Source organism: Taudactylus pleione, unplaced genomic scaffold (assembly GCF_031769625.1).
Source record: "Taudactylus pleione unplaced genomic scaffold, aTauple2 ptg001314l, whole genome shotgun sequence".
Lineage (NCBI taxonomy): Eukaryota > Metazoa > Chordata > Amphibia > Anura > Myobatrachidae > Taudactylus > Taudactylus pleione.
This window is the reverse complement of record NW_028285714.1, coordinates 1,250,862-1,264,819: the sequence shown is the minus strand read 5'-3', so window position 1 is coordinate 1,264,819 and position 13,958 is coordinate 1,250,862. Positions and strand designations below refer to the sequence as shown.

Sequence of the window (13,958 nt, the reverse complement as noted above, 5' to 3'; positions counted from 1 at the left end):
CATGGACTGGCCACACTCACTCTAAAATCAACCATTTGGAAAACCCACTCTAGAAATCCTGCGGTTTGCCACTGAAACCTAATCTCCCCACCTATTACCTAACCCGAACCCTCCCCCTAATCCCAGTACAGGATACTGGTGCCGGCATTCTGAGTGCTGGTATTCCTACAGCCGGGATTTAAACTACATCCCTTTAGTCCTAGTATAATACATTCTCACATAAATCATTCAAAAAATAAGTCAGTGAAGTGTTTTAAATAGATATTGTTGTCATTTATTGGTAATTCCCCTAGAATTTTATATAGAGAGGAATTAAGATTCTTTAGACAATAACTCATTAAGGTAGGGAAGATATATTTTCAACACTCTAGGTGTGAAACATTGAAGTGTAAGAGCAGCCTCCCTACGTTTCAGGAAATCAGACAAATCATTATATGCAAATATTATATTTCCTAACACATCATCTCCCTGACTAAATGTAGTAAATAGGGAATAATAATGTTTCACAACTGGTGAAACTGTCTTTCAAACATATAAAAGCCCTCAGTACTGAATGAGACCAAGCACAGTCCAGAGATCCTTTGCATCTAATTGTATTCAGTCTGCTAAATTTTTCCAGACAACAATGTCAGGAGTGAAGGGACAACAGAAGAAATGCCCAGAGCCTTGCCCAGAGCCATGCCCACCACCACCCCAACAACAGTGCCAGGATCGTAAGTGTCTCATCTATTGGTCTTTTCCTTAGAAACTATACATATTATACTATAGCAGAGAGTAATGTTTTTGTTATTTGTCTAGGTTATGCAACCAATATAGAGTAGATATGAGCGGATGGTTTACTCAGTTATGTATGGGTCTCAAAAACAGCATCATATCGGCTATCTGGCTCTCACATGTCAGCATCATATCGGCTATCTGGCTCTCACATATCAGCATCATATCGGCTATCTGGCTCTCACATATCAGCATCATATCGGCTATCTGGCTCTCACATATCAGCATCATATCGGCTATCTGGCTCTCACATTTTTTGAATGGCCAATAAGATAAATCCAAACTAATCCGAACAAGCGCTAATTTGGCAAAACCGAGCCACTCATCTCAAATATATAGAGTATTATTCCAGACTTCTTACAATGAGAATGGCAGGTTTGCTTCTGTGCTACCATAGGCTGTAATTTGTGTCATTATATACTGCTTTTGTCAAGTCATACAGTACTTGATGTAGCTCAATTGAAAATATGTAAAAAGTAATAATGATGAAAGAGAAAAGAACTTTAGCAGATAAAAATAACCTAGGTTATTGTAAGGCTACGGTTCATTTCAATATTGTGGCTTAGATATAACAAATTTCCAAGTATACACATATGGAAATATACAACATGGTACCGTGAGATTTAGTTTAGAAAATACAGCGCTGTCCGGCACCCAGTGAAGTAGATCTGTTTTGCCTTTTAGGGTTACATTTACTACTATGTTGCTTTTGGACTGTCTTGTCTTTGGCACCCAACTTAAACTCCATCATGTGTTACATACTCTACAGGCCTTAGCTCTGTGAGTGCAGGGACAAACCACCAGCTACAGTTGTGTGTCCTCATACACTATTGCAGCAGTCATGCCAAACAGTCCTTCTCGGCGCGCCAGGTCCCGTGCGACTCGGCTTTTGCCGATTGACTTTTCCACTCAAAAATGCATCTGACTCGCAATGAGATGGGACAAGACTGTCTTGATTAATTTGATATGTGACATGTGTGCAACTAAATACGTTTTGGGGGAAGAAGTTACCAAAAAGACACTACAGCGCTCGGCACAGCTTACTAGCGCCAGGTGACTTGTGTAGCATGGCATACTGAGTCTATGTGTAGACATCTGTAGTTCAATCAGGCTACAGGTAACTATGTGATGAATGTGGAGAGACATATAGTGTTTAGCAGGGCCATAGTGAAGAGTGTGTGAGTGGTGCTGTCGCCCTGGAGCATTCCTGCCCAATGGCCCCTGCATCAGACTAGCAAGGTGCCATGGCCATTAGAGTGTCCTTTGGGTGTCCAGGCAGCTCCAGGTCTGTAAAGAGCTGGCCACACCTCCGTTAGAAAAAAGTCCGGGGGGGGGAGATCAGTGTGATCACAGGCAGAGGAAACAGCAGCCTCCCTGGCTCCACTGCAGCTCAGTACACGGCAGCATGTGCTGAGCTGGGGAGAGAGCCTGCTGCTGCTGATAGGTAAGAGGTGGGGGGGTGGCAGTAGACCTGGGACCCCGCCGGGCCCCAACAACAAGCCAGGGACCATGTAATTAGTGCCTGCCTACCCCTCCTCTCAGCGACCCTGGGCAGCTCCACACTTCCTACTGCTGACAGTCCTGCCCTTCATGTGATGTCATGTGATTGGTGGGCAGGGCCAGCACAGGGTGCTAGGGAGCCCTGCTTTGGTGTATATAGTGCTTTACTGAGGCATGTAATACACAACTATAGACTGTCTGCCATGCTCATTGGACACAGATTTGTGATGTCACTACATGATGCATTTGCCTCACCAGAAATGCTGTTCACTATATTGGACACTATATTGGACATCAATAAAAGTTAGAAAAGAGATGAGTAACTAAAGCCTGAAAGTTTTCCTAGTATACTATCCTCCGAGTGGGATGTAGTTACCAGACCAGCAGACACTGGAAGTCCGACACGGGACTTAAGATAGGTGTCGAAATACCGATGCCTATCTTAATACCGATATTGCAACACAGACAGACGCCAGCCCGAACAAAGTATGTCCGGGGCATCTTAGCTGCTAGCCACGGGGGGGGGGTAGATTTAAGTAGCATAACGGGTTAGCGTTAGGTTTTGAGGAGGGAGGTTAAGGATAGGCATCCCTAGGGGGAGGGTTAGGGTTAGTGTTAGGCACCACTGGGCGGGTTAGGGATAGGCACCAAGGGGGGAGACTTAGGGGACAGTTAGGGTAAGGCTACAAGAAGGGAGGGTTAGGGGGAGAAGGGGGAGGGTTAGTATACTTACCCAACCCCTACCGGGATACCAACCATCGGGATGCCGCTGTCCATATTTTGACAAGAGGCATCCCGACAGCCGGCATTACATACCGATTCCCTCCGAGTAAGAGCAGCCAGGATTTCTCTTTGATTACAAGCATAATCCATTCCATGCTGTTTTTGTTTCAGCTTGCAAGCCAGAGCCAGTGTGTCCTCAACCAAAATGTCCTCCTCAGAAGTGTCTTCCTCCACAAGGTAAAACAGGATCTAACATTTTCAAAATACTATTTTTTTATAGAAATTAATTTCACCCCAGTTAAGTGTATGTTTATTATGCATTACAGCATTTTCCTTTTTATGCTCCTATGCTTTCTAAAACTTGTTGGTTTAATTTGCACATTACTAGAAATAGTTAAGATATAATTACAGCACCCATTGGGGAACATTTTATAAAGCTGGTGTATATAAAATGTAATATTGGTGCTTTAACCCATATGTAGAACTTAGCATATGATGGTTGCTTCAGATACAATACCTATTTATATAGTTTCCTGTGCACCATCTTTACAGTCGGATACATATATATATATATATAAATAAATACATATACACAAGATAGATAGACATCCACACTGGCACACATGCAATTGTATTTTAGTTTGTAATTGCACACAGTTATAAGACTTTAATTCCGGTTAAGTTAATTTTTATTCTGCATTTTGTTTAGGGCAACATTTAGTACATAGGGATTCCCACCAGTGGTAACCATCAAGTTGCATGTGCAGTGCGTATTGGACACATGCTCAGATTGAAAACATTGGGTGTTTGCAACTGATGTTTTAATTCTGCCCACCTCTGAATCATGCCCAGTAACATGTATCATTGTAATGGTGGCCATGTTTACTACATAAATAAGTAGTATGGCTGATTAAAAAAAAATTGCAATGAGGAAAGCAAATAAAAATATTACCAGTGTGTGATTTGTAGTTTTACAATTATAGTTATTATTTCTTGTACGGACGCCATCCAATATATTTTTATAATTTGTTGGTGAATTTATCATTACCAACTCTTGGGGTAAGGAATTTCACAGCTTTACCGTCCTTGTTCCATTAGCAAATAATGACCCCTTGTCTTTTGCATGGGCCTTCTTACAAGACTTTAGTTAGACAAATCTGTGTATTGACCTGGAATTTATTTATACATTATTAATAAGGTTGCCTCTGAGGTACTAATTTTCTAATGTAGACAAACCTATGTTTTCTAACCTCTTACTGTCAAATTAATGACGTGTACAACTCTAATACTACTTATGCATTGTTGCATAACAACCATTGATGGCCACACTGACCTGGCTTACAATTTTCTGCTGCAACTACAGTAGACTGGCACATTATATATCTGCCAATGCCACAAATGTTCCGGCTTGTCCCTTACAATGTGTTTCTTTTATTTCCTGTAGAGCAGTGCAAGCCAGCTCCACAATGTCAGCAGAAGCATCACCAAAAATGAGTGAAGATAATAATGGAAAACCTCAAGACAACTTTACAAGGATCATTATGGAAGTTGTTATACTATTTACCAATTGTACTTAGTGAATTAACTATTGGTAAAATAAGGTGATGGAGTAAATATAAAAAATAAAATTGAGAAGAAAAAAAACATACTTTCTGGTTTATTGTTTTAAAGCCAATGACCTTATCTACACCATGATACACAATATGTTTTTTTCTGAATACAGCAAAACTACATGTAACAAACATTAGGTAACATCAGGCAGCTATAACCTCATTAGGTTACATAGGAAAAGTATCTAATCAATGCAGGGAAGAAAATCTTAATTGAAATCACTGGATAAAATTACTTCCATGGTGTGAATGGGCCATGATTGGCTTCTAATAAGAATAAATAAGCCTTCACATTGCTCAGGGAACAGTAATGACTAGGACAACCTCCATCTGTAATGGTGTGAGAAGACACATTTATAATTACGGAATGTAGTTACCATCTCAGCGACCGGGTTGCTGGAGCTCAGAACACAGGTGCTGGAATCCCGACAGCAGTCGGAATCCTGGGTTCAGTATTCAGACCGCTGGCATCCCGATGGTATGTATAGGGTTAGGGGGTGGGTTAGGTTTAGGGTTAGGGTTTAGGGATAGATATGAAGGGGAGGGTTAGGGTTAGGTTGTGGGAAAAGTGGGTTAGGGTACTTATGTTCAGGCACCGGGATTCTAACTGTCGGGATGCAGCTTGTCAATATTCTGACTGCCGACTGCCGGGATCCAGTACCCAACCCCTAATTACTACTGCTGTCCTAAATACAGGGAGAAATCATAAACTGAAATCCTAAATTGATGATCATTTTCAGGGGCTTCACAAGTGGGCCATGTCCCCGTAGATGACTTTTGCCAAGAATCCTTTTATTATATTATGAGATGTGAATACAACAGTTGTTCAAGCAATGCAAACAGCAAGTCATTCTATGATAAAGGGAAAATATATAGGACACTAAGGGGTCTATGTACTAATCATTAGAAAGAGATAAGATGGATGGAGATAAAGTACCAACTAATCAGCTCCTAACTATCACGTTATAGGCTGTGTTTGAAAAATGTAAGTTAGGAGCTGATTGGTTGGTACTTTATCTCTCTCCACTTTATATCTCTCCAAGGCTTAGTACATAGACCACTCTGGGGTCTATTCACTGAGCCTGGGAGAGAGATGAAATGGAGAAAGATAAGTCCCAGCCAATCAGATCCTGTCAGTTTACAGGCTGTGTTTGAAAAATGACAGTTATGAGCTGATTGGCTGGGGTTTATCTTTCTCCATTTTATCTTTCTCCAAGGCTTAGTGAATAGACCCCTAAGTGATGTTATCCACTCTTATTTAAAAGAGTAGAGTATTAGGGCATATTTACCAAGGTGCGGGTTTTCAGAAGTGGAGTTGTTGCCCATAGCAACCAATAAGATTTTATCTATTATCTTCTAGAATAGAGGTGGGCAATAAGCCCCCCCCAGATGTTGTAAAACCACACATCCCAGCTTGCCCTGCCACAGTATTGCTATATGGCCATGCTAAAATGTTGCAATGCTTACTGGGATTTGTAGTTCAACAACTGCTGGAGGCCGCTTATTGCCCACTCCTGTTCTAGAAGGTGCTAGATAAATGTTAAGTAGAATCTGATTGGTTGCTATGGGCAACATCTCCAATTTTAAAAACCCTCACTTTAGTAAATAAACCCCTTTTAATATATAAAACCACATGCAAATTGATGAGAATTAATGTTTTTTATTTGTTAGATATTTATTAAAGGGGGCCGAACGGCAGACTTCAACCGTTAGGGAGTTTAATAGAGAGTGCACGTACAAACACCTTGATAAAGAAGTTTGATCTTCAAAACGTGTTGGTGGTTCAGGATAAGAACCCTCCTGTTATCACATCTCTACGCATACACTAGCAGCCTTTGTAATATGAGTGGATGACAGCACTTAGTGTCTTGTATATTTTTCCTTTATCATTGTATAGTGAGGGGTGAGGTGACCTCTTTATATAGGTTCTAGCTGCAGTCATCTCTTTCTGAGTACATGTCATAGATTTGTTTTTATTAGCAAGTCATTCCATACCAGTTAGTAAGGTTAGACTAACCTGTTACATAAATTGTGTGAATTCTCTGTGCACGTGATGTGACTCAGAACCACCAAAAAGGGGAAAGGGGACAGGATGGCTGCAAGCCCTGCCCTGGACTTCTCATTGCACATTACTGCATCATTATTAATGAGTACTAAGCCAATGGGGCTGACGTAGACATTAGCCAGTTGTACAAAAGGGTGTTGCAAGCTAATAGCTCTAAAATTGTAGATTGATAGAAATCTAGACAAATTATTACTGTTTTATATTTTGTCAGCACTTTCAGAACAGTCTTTTAATGTGAATGCATTGCCAGGGGACATAAATGTTTCCTGCTGTGCAATTATTATCACTATAATTATAAGTATGTGTTTATATAGCACAGTGTACTCTGCAAAGTTTTAGAACTAGGACCCTGCTCGCTGGATTGCAATCTATAGGAAAATAGTGTGTTGCATGAGATTTAGGGGAGAATTTACGAAGCAGAAGCCGCTGCTTCCCGGCGGGTTGCAGGTACATATTTAAAACAGCACTCGGAGTCAGAGTAAAGCCTGGCGTGCCTTACACTGACTCTGGGTGCCGTTTTAAATATGTACCTGCAACCTACTGGTTGTGTGACAGATGCATTGTAGTGCAACTAAATTGCATTAGGAAAATATGCTTAGTGGGTCTGTTTGAGCTAATCACAAAACATTTTTGACTAAACAAGGATTGTTGCAGTGGTGTTTAGAGTATCAAATAATACAAATGGAAATTGCTACATTTTTATCTGAATTTATTACAAAATATATAAAAATAAATATAAGCATAAACTATAAGCTCACAGGAGCAAAGTATAAACAATCACATTGCAAACAATATCAGTTCAGAGCAAATAGTGCACTTCAATTAAAAGTATAAGGAAATACAATCTTAATACTTGACACAGTGTCTCTGTAAGGATGTGGCCTGGGATCGGCAGCTACTCATCTGAATGTCGGTGTCCTTGGGCTTAAGTGTTCAGTCGCTGGGAGTGGAGGTGAGTGGTGGCTGAGTATTCTCCCAGAGGTCTGCTAGGACTTCCATGCATTCGTCCTGGTTCCCGGGGTGCTGGCTATGGGCGCAGCCATGTTGGTCCATATCACCTGACTAGTCTCTCCCAATGGTAGTCCTGTGGTCACTCAGCTGATCCTCTGATCCAATGACCAGCTACCCAGGGATATTTAGTCTGACTCCAGGAACAGGAAATTGATGTTCAACTTCGCTGTTCCAGTGACTGTGATACTCACCAGTATTTCTCCATGTAAAATCCTCAGTGTGTTGCTTCAGCCTTTTCGCTGTCCTCCAGTGTTATTTGTATCAGCTTCCATGCTGCCTCCCAGTTTGTCACTTCATGTAATAGCTCTTGTGTTGTGCTGTTCAGTTCCCCAGCTGCCTCCCTGTGTTACAGGTGTCAGCTTTCATGCTGATTACTAGATAGCTCTCAATTGAATTCCTGTGTTAAACTTTCCTGTGTTCTTCAGAACAAATCTGCGACTGGATCCATAACAATTCTCAGTTCATTCCTGTGTAAGCCTTTCCTGTGTTCTTCAAAGCAAACCTGCGACTGGATCCCTAACCAATTCTCAGTGCATTCCTGTGTCTACATTTACATGTGTTTCTTAGAGCTAGCCTGTGACTGGATCTCTTACAATCCTCAGTACACCCCTGTGTCTACATTCCTTGTGTTTCTATGTGCAAGTCTGTGACTGATCTTTACAATCCTCAGTACACCCCTGTGTCTACATCCCCAGTGCTCCTTGGAGCAAGACTGCAGCTGGATTATCTCCAGTAACCATCTCATTTCCTAGTGTTAATACATTTCAGTAGTAACTCTCTTAAATATAGTTTCCGGTCTTCCTGTTACTCCCAGGTACCAGTCCAGGGGGCAATGACCTGCTCACTTGGTGCAGCGAAACCAATATCCCAACTGGAGGGGTCACTGGTGAAGACCATCAAGTGAGTTAGACGCCTCTAGGCAGGTCTAGCCAAACCTGGGTTTGGCCGCAATAGGGAGACCTAGTCACTGTCACTCACCTAGGATTCCCTGGCCACCCTAACCCCCTGGCTTTTGTCCCCACCTTAGGAACCTCCTGTATGGATTGTGACAGTCTCTATGTCTCTAAGTATAATAGAGAGAATAACCAATAATGAGCACAAAATATAGCCACAATCTAAAGTGGCAATCTAAAGCTCAGGCCTCCTATTGAACCAAAAACAAAAGGTAAATAGTCACCAGCAATTGTGAACGTGTAAGGTAACAACTCAGCCGAACAGCCGAACAAATGTCCATAAAATAGCTCAATTTATAGGCACGAAATACTTGCAGGAGAATTCCTTTATAAATACTCACTAACAATGTCCTCCTTAATTAGCCCCGAATTGGTGGTCAGCAGGAGCTCCAATGCTCTAATGCTTTCGGTGATGAACAAACACCGGGCTATGTGCAGCTGGAGGACAAGGGGAGCAAATCTGAAGCAGTCACTCTGGTATAAAGCGGCTGTTATCCCCAGTGGGTGCGGCCACACTGGTCCCTCGTTAAAGAACCCTACTTGCGATAATAAAAGCTCCGGCAGGCTTAGATTGATGAACCGCTCAGGAAAAGGTCTTCGTGCAGCTATGTTGGTATAGCTATGGCATGACTTCAATTGCCGGGTCACTCAGAACAGGAGGCAGCTTCAATAATATACAATGCTCCGAATGAAGAAACACCTGTGAACTTCGACGTGTTTCTCCGTATTTATCGTCTTTCTCAAGAAGCATACACCTGCAGATAAAAATGTCTCAATTTCCATGTGCATTATATGATGCTCTAAGAACCACTGCAACAATCCTTGTTTAGTCGTTTTTTGCGTGGAGACTGGCAATCCCCACGTTTTTGCTTAAAGAGTGGCAGCTGGAACATCATCATTTTAATTAACACCGATTCAAAGTAGGCGTCAGGGTATTTTTCTGAACAAAATTTTTTTGGATTGGGGGTTATATGGTTGTTATAAGCTAATAATAATGGATGAGAAACAGTAGCACAGATCTTGAGCACATAGTAGAGATAAAGATTTGGGGAATATTTTGACACAGATAAAGAGATTTATGTAGGAGCAATTTTGTTAATCGCTTTGCATGCAGGGCCACAACTAGGAGTGTGCAAGCGGTGGCATCACCCAGAGAGCAGGCAGGGTCGGCAACAGAAATCATGGGGCCCGGTAGACCCATTTTTTAAGGACCCCTGAAGAAATGTTTCCTTCCTAGGCAGATGGTGACGTCAGTCAGTATTCACTATTCATGTAAGAGATCACATGGTCTGGAAGAAGCCTAGCAGCCTGTTTCCGAAGGTATATAACCAATATCATCATCATTCAACCAGTTGAGACATAGTACCAGAAATTTTGGTGCAGGGCAAAATGTGAACTGATCAAACAACTTTTATATTATTAAACTGTATTTGTTAACTTGGAACCATTTCAATCAGTAATATTTCTTTAGAATGAAGATTACTGTCCGTGAGTCTTTTTCCTCTTAATCCTGCAGGTTGTAGATAATCTCCAACCACTCCCCCTGCCCAGTTCTCTTCAGCCTCATCCCACCTTGTGTCTCTCCAGTCCCACTGTGTCTTTCCAGCCTCATTCCCCTGTGTCTCTCCAGCTTGCTTCTGTCTCTCCAGCCCTAGCCCCCTTCTGTCTCTCCGAGACACTCTCCTGTTCCTCCAGTCCCAGAGTGTCCCTCAAGCCATCACATTTACCTTCTTCCATGTCTTCTGCTACCCACTGTAGCTCCTCTGCTTGGTCTTTCAGAGGTGTGGTGCACGTGATGTCATGTTGTCACTTGCGCTGTGCCGCAATACACTAAATAAACCCTGACCTTTTGCTTGTGCTGCTGCAGTGATCAGCAGGGCACAGGCATGTACATGGTTTGTATATGCCTGCACCCTGCTGATCACTGCAGTAGCAGCGCAGGCAGCGGTTACAGTTAGGACCGATGCCTCCAGAGCACCTCCAGGGGATGCTATGGTCGGCTCTGCAAGCCAAATTAAGGTGCCACAGGGATGCAATAGTACTGCCCACAGGAGCCTGCACCCAGGCCCAACAACAGGGGGAGGACTATGGGCACATCTGTACCAGGTCCTGAGGTTCTAGGGAGCCCCAGAAGGTCCCACAGATGGAATCGGTATGAAATACCACCAGCCGCATGACCGGTGGTTCGATTCCCGGCAGCGCCTGGTCGACAACAGCAGAGTTCCCGGCAGCGGAAGCCCGACAGCGCTGGAAATCCCGATCGTGGATAGGTAAGTATTCCCTAACCTAAACCCCTAACCCTAACCCTCCTTAGGGGTGCCTAACCCTAACCTACCCTCCAAGTGCCTAACCCTAATCCCCCCTCTAATTGCCTAACCCTAACCCCCCCTTCCCCGCTGCCTAATCCTAAATCCCCCGGTGGGTGCCTAACCCTAAGTCCCCCCCAGGGGTGCCTAACCCTAACCCTCCCTCCTCCTAGCCTAACCCTAACCCTCCAGGTGGGTGCCTAACCCTAAGTCCCCCCAGGTGCCCTAAACCTAACCCTCCCCCCCGCGGCTGTCCGCTCACGGCGCCCAGCATCCCTTTGATCGGAATCCCGGGCGCCGGTCTCCCTGCGTCGGGGAAATGTCAGGCGTCTACATCTAGACGGCCGGCATTTCATCCCTCGCCGGGATATGACAGTAGGGAAGCCGGCTACCGGTATTAAGGTAGCCGGCTTCCCGATTGTATACAGCTCTGGAAATGCACCCTGCAGTCTGTAGTGCTTTCCAGGAGCATGCTTAGGCAGTGCTCTACTTTCTAGTGCCAGTGGTCCCTTCCCCTCATGATGTCACAGGTTAGGGAGTAGGTCAGCACATTTCGGCATAAAGCCCTGCTCCCGCCCTGTTTGTATATTAGTAGAAGTATTTGATTTTGGATTCTGTAAAGTAAGGCAACCAATCTAAGGACTGGCAGAGCTGAGTAGCAGTAGGCTATTTGGATAAAAAAAATGTATCTACACTCTGGAAGTAATTGAATTAGCCGTGGGACTTATTGAAGGGTTTTATCTCCTGAGTCAAGTGCCCGGAGCTACTGTATTCATTTCTATCCTGCGGCTAACATGTGGTGATGCATAGATTCTGATTTAAGTGTCCTGATCTATGCAACTACAGCGCACAGTAAGCCCAGAGTAATTACGAGGGTGAACATACCCCACTGTACTAGCCATGCATGGGGATACCCTTTCCCAGGGCCAGATTAACAATGGGGCGGTTGGAGCTACAGCTCCAGGCCTCCAAATAAAAATAGGCCCATCATCATGACAACATAATGTTGACTGACCATCTGCTGTCCACACGGTCAGCCATAAATCATTAGTAAAATTGTATTTTTATTTACCTCACAAAGCATTTTTTTTCTATTACATATTTACAGAGTCATTGGTGTTTAGATTATAGAGGGTGTATATGCCCATGTGGCTCTGGCCACACCACACGGCACTGGTCACACATCATCTACTTCCTATAATAGGCCCTTCATCATTTTCAGCTCCAGGCCCATGTGGCCCTCAATCCGGCCCTGCCCTTTCCCTCCACAATCCTGCGCTCTGGACGCAAGTGTCAGATTCAAGCAAATCTACATAAATACAAATGCATGCAGTTTATTTTCTGGGCATATGTTCAACCAATTTGGATATTTTAGCTAACACAACTTAGTGTAAATTCATATGTCACTGCTATGTCACTGCAATATCAGTCTACAGGCAAAATGTACAGTGTAGCTCCATACTTCTTATCTTAAAAATGTGGTTAAGGGATCTTTAAAAAGCAGAGCAATATGTAATCTTGGTAGCAGATGTGACAATTTAATCAACTTTCCATCATTTAGACCACAGGTTCTCAAACTCGGTCCTCAGGACCCCACACGGTGCATGTTTTGCAGGTCTCACAGAATTACAGGTGAAATAATTAGCTACATCTGTGGATCTTTTAAAATGTGTCAGTGAGTAATGATTACACCTGTGCACCTGCCAGGAGACCTGCAAAACGTGACCTGTGTGGGGTCCTGAGGACAGAGTTTGAGAACCACTGATTTAGACCAAACAATTGTGTTAATGTGGACAAAGCAATGCTTATTAATACATAATCAATTTTTTCCAACAGGTCTAAAAATCTGGTTGGTGAATGATTTACATGGGGTCATTTGCCGAGTGGACTACATGCGGCTCCTTTTATTTAGTCCAAGTATCTGGTTGTGCCAAATATTTCTAACTATGTGTATAGTAAATTGGTCATAGATCTGGTCAATGGCTAATCTGAAAAATAATGCTTGTTGGTAACTTAAAAAAGATTGTGCACAAAGTAAACTATAAACAAATGAATCACTCTAAATATTCCACTCCTCTCTGTAGCGGAATGATAGTTTAACGTTGCCCTATAATTCCTACAACAAAATGACTGTGGGCAATACACTTTTTACCTCTTTGCGTTCCCCAGTCTCCCCATGTTCAATGTGTCATGGGCTTATTCATATAAAGCTAAAAATGCCGTAAGGTCCAAAGTTGATACCCCAGGATTGGCTATAAAGTGACCAGTATTGTTTTGTATTGTGTTTCCTGTGTGTTATGTTACAAGTATTACAGTTTGATTGTTTTAACCCCTTTAAATAAAAGCACTACAACTATGTGGGTTGTATTTAAGAAACTTTAATTGATTCACTTAAATGCAATCAATAAACAGATATTTGAACAATCACATAATCAAGGATCTCTCTGTAAAGTGGACGTGGGTTCTCGATCTCTCTATTTCTTCACACATTTCTAGTCTTGGTGTTGTTGACATGTCTCTAAAGAAAATAAAAGACACACATTGTAATTTGCCGGCCTGAATCCTCAGACTGTGCTGGTATAACAAGGTGCTTGTCACACGTTGCAGTTTTGGTTGTTCAATTTGACCATCATTAATAATGATTATACTATATGTGGCCTCCAAACAATGATTAATTAAATCAGATCCTGTTTGTCCCTTATGTAACAAGGCAATCATAATTTTACTACATACTGGTGTAACTGCTCACTGATTGTGCTGGTCACTTGTGTACCACACTGAGTGCAGAGAGCTGAGCACATACCAATATTATGCATATCTTATGTCTGTATTTTTTTGTGCATTGTTGACTTACTCCTGGTCAGGTGGAATGGGGATAGACATGGAGGGGGCAAGCATAGGCCAAGTACATTAAGGGCAAGTTTACTAAGTGCTGCTTAATTAGACATGGATGCATCCGCAGGTATACCTATTAGGAAGCATATCTGTTGTGAGCGCTATAGGGCTGGTGAAATAA

General features: G+C 42.7%; 1 long non-coding RNA gene across 1 annotated transcript; it reads left to right on the top strand.

Moving 5' to 3' along the window:
• Window positions 1–577: 577 nt before the first annotated feature.
• On the top strand, window positions 578–4,627 carry LOC148443195 (uncharacterized). Its single transcript, XR_015875724.1, has 3 exons — window positions 578–713; window positions 3,169–3,234; window positions 4,442–4,627. It is a non-coding gene; the product is annotated as an uncharacterized LOC148443195 (long non-coding RNA).
• The last annotated feature ends 9,331 nt before the right edge of the window (window positions 4,628–13,958 follow it).